This window comes from Mauremys reevesii, linkage group 17 (genome assembly GCF_016161935.1).
Source record: "Mauremys reevesii isolate NIE-2019 linkage group 17, ASM1616193v1, whole genome shotgun sequence".
Taxonomy (NCBI): Eukaryota; Metazoa; Chordata; order Testudines; family Geoemydidae; genus Mauremys; species Mauremys reevesii.
Window position 1 is genome coordinate 6,587,453 of NC_052639.1, and position 6,319 is coordinate 6,593,771.

Consider the following 6,319-nt stretch of genomic DNA (forward strand, 5'->3'; position numbering starts at 1 on the left):
CCCTGCCAACCCTCAATCACTCCTCCCCGCACCCAGCCCTGCCTCCCCCCAATCGCCCCAGCCCTGCCTCCCAATCACCCCCAACTCCGAGCCCTGCCTCCCCAACCATCCCCGCTCCCAGCCCTGCCTCCCCAATCACCCCACCGCTCCCAGCCCTGCCTCCCCTGCCTCCCCACTCCCAGCCCTGCCTCCCCAATCGCCCCCACTCCCAGCCCTGGCTCCCCAATCACCCCCGCTCCCAGCCCTGCCTCCCGCAATCCCCACACACTCCCAGCCCTGCCTCCCCAATCGCCCCCACTCCCAGCCCTGCCTCCCCCAATCGCCCCCACTCCCAGCCCTGCCTCCCCAATCACCCCCTGCTCCCAGCCTTTCTCCCCCAATCGCCCCACTCCCAGCCCTGCCTCCCCAATCGCCCCCGCTCCCAGCCCTGCCTCCCCAATCGCCCCCACTCCCAGCCTTTCCTCCCGAATCATCCCCACTCCCAGCCCTGCCTTCCCCAATCACCCCCTCCCAGCCCTTCCTCCCCAATCACCCCCTGCTCCCAGCCCTTCCTCCCAATCACCCCTCCTGCTCCCAGCCTTTCCTCCCCCGAATCATCCCCCTACCCCCAGACATCTCATAGTTGTTCTCTGCATTGTTTTCTAGATTTCCCAACAGCCTATGACAATATTTCAGCAGATCCCTGGGATCCTGTCTCCTTTCACTCAGCCCGTAAGGCCAGGACATGTCCAAGAAGGTAGGAGACTGTAAAACACAAAATCTTCCCTGCAAGTTCAGCAGGGGACTAATACTCAGGCTGAAATTCTCATGCTAAAAACCCACCAGAACAATGGTTTAAACAAACATGTTTATCCATCCGAAAGAAACCAAACAGCGCACATCATCCCCTTCAAAGCAGGTACTTGTGACCCAAAGCTTGCTTGGTGCCAACTTGTAGCAGGCTTAGAGGGTGCCTAGAGGTGTACAGGGACCCTTTGGGTCTAATGCCTACACAACAGTGCAGCAAAGCATGACACTGACGTCTCTACCAACAGCCAGTAAAGCACTGGTTGTCCTGGTCACTGGGAGATGTATGTACGGGTGATATTTAAGGAGTTATGTAGCCAAACTGAAAACTATATTCTTAAGGGGGCCATTTAGAGATCAGGGGCAAAAATCTGTTTGGGGACTAGATACCTCCTGAGGTCCCTTCCAACCCTGATATTCTATGAGTCTAATCACTGGAGGGACTTTGCTACAAACTGAAGCCCTAAACAAAGGACTGAATGACCCATCCCAGCTGGCCCTATAAAGAGGCTGTGAGCCAGGAGCTCAGGCAGTCTCTCTCTCTCTAGCTATGGAGGGAGATGGACCTGGCTGCCTGGGAGCAGAGCAGGCTACCTGAAGTGGAGCAGGGCTGGAGAAAGGCCAGAGGACCTGGGCAGCTCTGGCCTGGAAAACCCCCAGGCTGCGGCCTTGTTAAAAGCCAAGAAGGGTACTGGGGTTGCAGAGGGGCAGCCCAAGGGTAGGCAGAAGCAGCAGCTCCAAACCCTCCTTGCCGATGATGAGTGGCAATTATACTGCAGTCCGCCCCAGTGAGCAAGGTGGGGATCTTTGCAGATCCAGCAAACTTCACCCCAGTCCTCCCCGAATGGCCTCTGACTCACCGCTTTCCCCACATCCACAGAGCCAGTTATCTCATCATAGAAAGCAATTAGGTTGGTCAGGCATGACTTGCCCTTGTCCATGCTGACTGTTCCTGATCATCTTCCTCTCCTCCAAGTGCTTCAAAACGGTTTCCTTGAGAGCCTGCTCCATGATTTTTCCAGGTACTGAGGTGAGGCTTTAGTTCCCCAGGTTTTCCTTCTTCTCTTTTTAAAAGATGGGCACTATATTTGCACAGCAGGTCACCTATCACCAACACCCAGACCCCAATGAGATCCAAACCCCAAATAAATTCATTTTACTCTGTATAAAATGTATACAGGGTAGACTCATAGAAAGATATGCACAGCTGTTTACTCCCCCAGGTATTAATCACTTACTCTGGTTAATTAATAAACAAAAGTGACTTTATTAAGTATAAAAAGTAGGATTTAAGTGGTTTCAAGTAATAACAGACAGAACAAAGTAAATAAAGCAAAAACACACATATGTAAGCCTAATACATTGTCCTAGTCAATGGGAGCCATCAAGAGTCTAAACCACTATTAATGGCCCACATTTTGCATAATTACAATAGGACGTCAGAGTTCTACTTCATATTTCTGCTTCAGATACAAGAATGATACATGCATACAGATAGGATGAACACACTCAGCAGATTGTAAGTTTTGAGACTTTTTGCATAAAGCATATTCCAGTTACATCATATTCACATTCAAAGCATATTTTCATAAAGCATATGGAGTGCAACGTCACACCACTGTCTGGGTTCCCTGGCTGAAGGACCAGGTTCATCACCCTTGGTAGCCAGGGCTGGTGAAAACTGTACATGTAAACAGGATGCCAGAAAATTGGGTTTCTGCCCCAATGACTGTGTTCACAGCACTCCCTGGAAAAATTCATGTTTTTGTTAAAAAACCAAATGTCCCCAAACCAAACATTTCTCTTTGTCCTGCTGCAGTGCCTCATGGGAGCTGCAGTTCGGTTTCTACATGCCCACATTCCCTTCTCTGGGCCAGACTACATCTCCCATGATGCAAGGGGGCCCTCATGCACCCCAGTCTTCAGACAGACCCCTTGCTAGTGCCCATGGAAGGGACTGTCTCGGGTCTGAGTGGGAGGAGGAAGGACCCAGGAGCTGGAGGAGCTGGTGAGTGCAGTGCATGGGATTCTAACCTGGTAGCAGGGGATGTAGTTCATTAAATGGGAGAATTTACTGGAATTCTTGCATTCCCTGCAGTTGGCTCTGCCCATCTCCCTTTCTGATGCGACTGGGACCAGGGCATTTCCCACCTTCCCTGCTCGCTTGATAAACCCATCATCCCCCTTCTCTGTCCATGGCACCAGCAACTCCTCCCTCTGCTGGCCTGGGTTCCGTACGCCTCCTGTGGCTGGCTTCCCACTGACGGTGCAATCTCATTACTCGCTCATCCTGAGTCCGGCCTGCTGAGGCTGGGTGTGGGTCCAGGCTGACGTGGTGTACGGTGGAGGCTCCTGTGCCCATGCTGGAGGCTGTGCCAGGGGCTGCCATGGGGGTATGGGAGTGGCAGTGGGGTATGGTGCATAGTGGTGGTAGAATACCAGATCTGCTTCTTCATCTTCAGTGTCCAGAAGGACCAGGTTCACCTGCAGGGAAGGACTAAAAAGCACCTTGGGGTGTCTCCTTGCCCCTGGCCATGATTGCTACCCCTGGAGCTTTACCTGACTCTTGATAACTGTTTAGAGAATTGATTCTTAAGCCTAGCAAGAGGTCTTCATGGTCACAGGCTGTGCAGCTCACCGCTGGGCTTGCCAGCCTCTCAGAGTCTCTTATGGCTGGCATCAGGGTTCCCTCCCCACTCTGAACTCTTGGGTATAGATGTGGGGACCTGCATGAAAGATCCCCTAAGTTTATAGTCCACCAGCTTAGGTTAAAAACTTCCCCAAGGCACAAATTCCTTTTCTTGTCCTTGGGAGGGGCCACTTGGAGCCCTATTCCCCCCCTCCAAATATCCCCCCAAGCCTCTTCACCCCCTTTCCTGGCGAGGCTTGAGAATAATATCCTCACCAATAGGTTAACAAAGTGAGCACAGACCAAATCCCTGGGTTTTAGGACACTGAAAATCAATCAGGTTCTTAAAAGAAGAATTTTATTTTAAAAAAAGTAAAACAATCACACCTGCAAAATCAGGATGTAAGATAACTTTACAGGGTAAATAAAAAGATTTAAAACTCAGAGGATTCCCCTCTAACTCTGCTTCCCAGTTACAAAACAGGAATAAAATTTCCTCTTAGCATAGGAAAAATTCACAAACTAAAACAAAAGATACTCTAACGCATTACCTTGCCTTTACTTACAATTTCTGTAATTTTAGATGTATCATTTCAGGTACACCTCTACCCCAATATAACGTGACCCGATATAACATGAATTCTGATATAACGCAGTAAAGCAGTGCTCTGGAGGGGTGGGGCTGCGCAGTCTGGCAGATCAAAGCAAGTTCAATATAATGCATTTTCACCTATAACACGGTAAAATTTTTTGGCTCCTGAGGACAGCGTTATATCGAGATAGAGGTGTATCTTTTTAGGAGCTGGTTTACTTGCTTGGTCTCTCTCTTTGTCCTGAGAGGGAACCAACAAAGAGAGCACAAACAAAACCTTCCCCTTTCCCCAGATTTGAAAGTATCTTCTGTCCCATTGGTCCTTCTGATCAGGTGCCAACTATGTTAATTGAACTGATTAACCTATTACAGGTAAGAGAATTCTGTACCTCTGGCCAAGAGGGATTTTATGTTAATTGATACATGAGGGTTGTTACCCTTCCCTTTATATTTATGACAGCTGGTGACTCTGATCTCATGCCGTAGCATAAGACTGTCATGGGGCCAGTGTAATGCTGACACATGCTGGTCATCAGCAGGCAGGCAGGATTGAACCTGGGACCTCTGGAGCTTAGCGCATGAGCCTCTACTGCATGAGGAGAAAGAAGTGGTTCCGGTGTATTTAGAAAAGCTGGACGAGCACAAGTCCATGGGGCTGGATGCCCTGCATCCGAGGATGCTAAAGGAGTTGGTGGATGTGATTGCAGAGCCATTGGCCATTATCTTTGAAAACTCATGGAGATCAGGGGAGGTCCCGGATGACTGGAGAAAGGCTAATGTAGTGCCCATCTTTAAAAAAGGGAAGAAGGAGGATCCAGGGAACAACAGGCGAGTCAGCCTCACCTCAGTCCCTGAAAAAATAATGGAGCAGGTCTGCAAGGAATCAATTTTGAAGCACTTTGAGGAGAGGAAGGTGATCAGAATAGTCAGCATGGATTCACCAAGGGCAAGTCATGCCTGACTAACCTAATTGCCTTCTATGATGAGATAACCGGCTCTGTGGCTGAGGGGAAAGCAGTGGACATGTTATTCCTTGACTTTAGCAAAGCTTTTGATATGGTCTCCCACAGTATTTTTGCCAGCAAGTTAAAGAAGTCTGGGCTGGATAAATGGAGTATAAGATGGATAGAAAGCTGGCTAGATGGTCGGGCTCAACGGGTAGTGATCAAAGGCTCCATGTCTAGTTGGTAGCCGATATCAAGCGGAGTGCCCCAACTGGTCTTAGGGCCAGTTTTGTTCAATATCTTCATTAATGATCTGGAGGATGGTGAGGACTGTACCCTCAGCAAGTTTGCAGACACTAAACTGGGAGGAATTATTCTATGAGCTAAAAGCCATATGGCCCTTAGCTAAGCTGTAGAGCAGACTCATTAATCTCTCTCTAAGTGGTCTCGGTGCCACTAGATGGGACAGAGCACCACACCCAGGAGGTGTGTGGGTATCTTCCTGGACCCCAGGCCAGCTTTTAGGGACACCCTGTGCGTTGACACTGGCAGTCAGAGGGAACTGTGGGGTCTGTCTGAATCCAGCAGCCTCAGTAAAAAATTCCCTTTGTGATTCAGAGATTGAAAGGTACCCCAGTGATCACCCAGTCTGACCTGTACACCATGGGTCCTAAGGCTCCCCTGAATTCATTCCTGCTTGAACTAGAGCAGAGCTTTTGGAAAAACATCCCATCTTTAGCCACCCCAGCCCTTGGTAAGTCATTCCGATGGCGTTCAGCACAGCTGAGTCCGTCCCTACTCTGCCATGAGGGTCACGCCTCAGGAGCTGCACTGAGAGCCCGCCAGGTCTTGGGAGTCCCCTTGGCTCCCGGGCGGCGAGGGGCTGAGCCTGCAGGCCTTTGGAGATGGAGGATCTGAGCTGGCCGGGAGCTCTGCCATACAACAGGCTCCTGTATTGAGGCTGGGGCCCACGGTTGGCTGGCAGGGCGGCTGTATCCCATGCAAAGTGATATGGTGAGTGAATGCTCACGCTGCAGAGAGAAGCACTTAAATGTTGTGAAATGCCACATGCCGATGGCCCATCTTGTGCATTGTGCAGTGCCGGAGGCGGAGATGAGGCCGGGCTTCACTCACCGCACAGCTCGGGCAGCAGAAGAGGCAGCTGCCTTTACCTGGGTGTTTCCTGACTTTTGTGATCTCTGCTCTGCAGCCAGGCCGTTGGTTTCAGGTGTTCAGGGTGAGTCAGGGGAGCAGGTGCCTTCAGCCAAGCAGTGGGCCTGTGCGAAGAGCAGCTTTCCTTGCAGCCCCCTGAGTTAGGATGTGGGGCTGCCGTTTGCCCCTTCCCAGCCGTGCAGGTGTGGGAGGGAG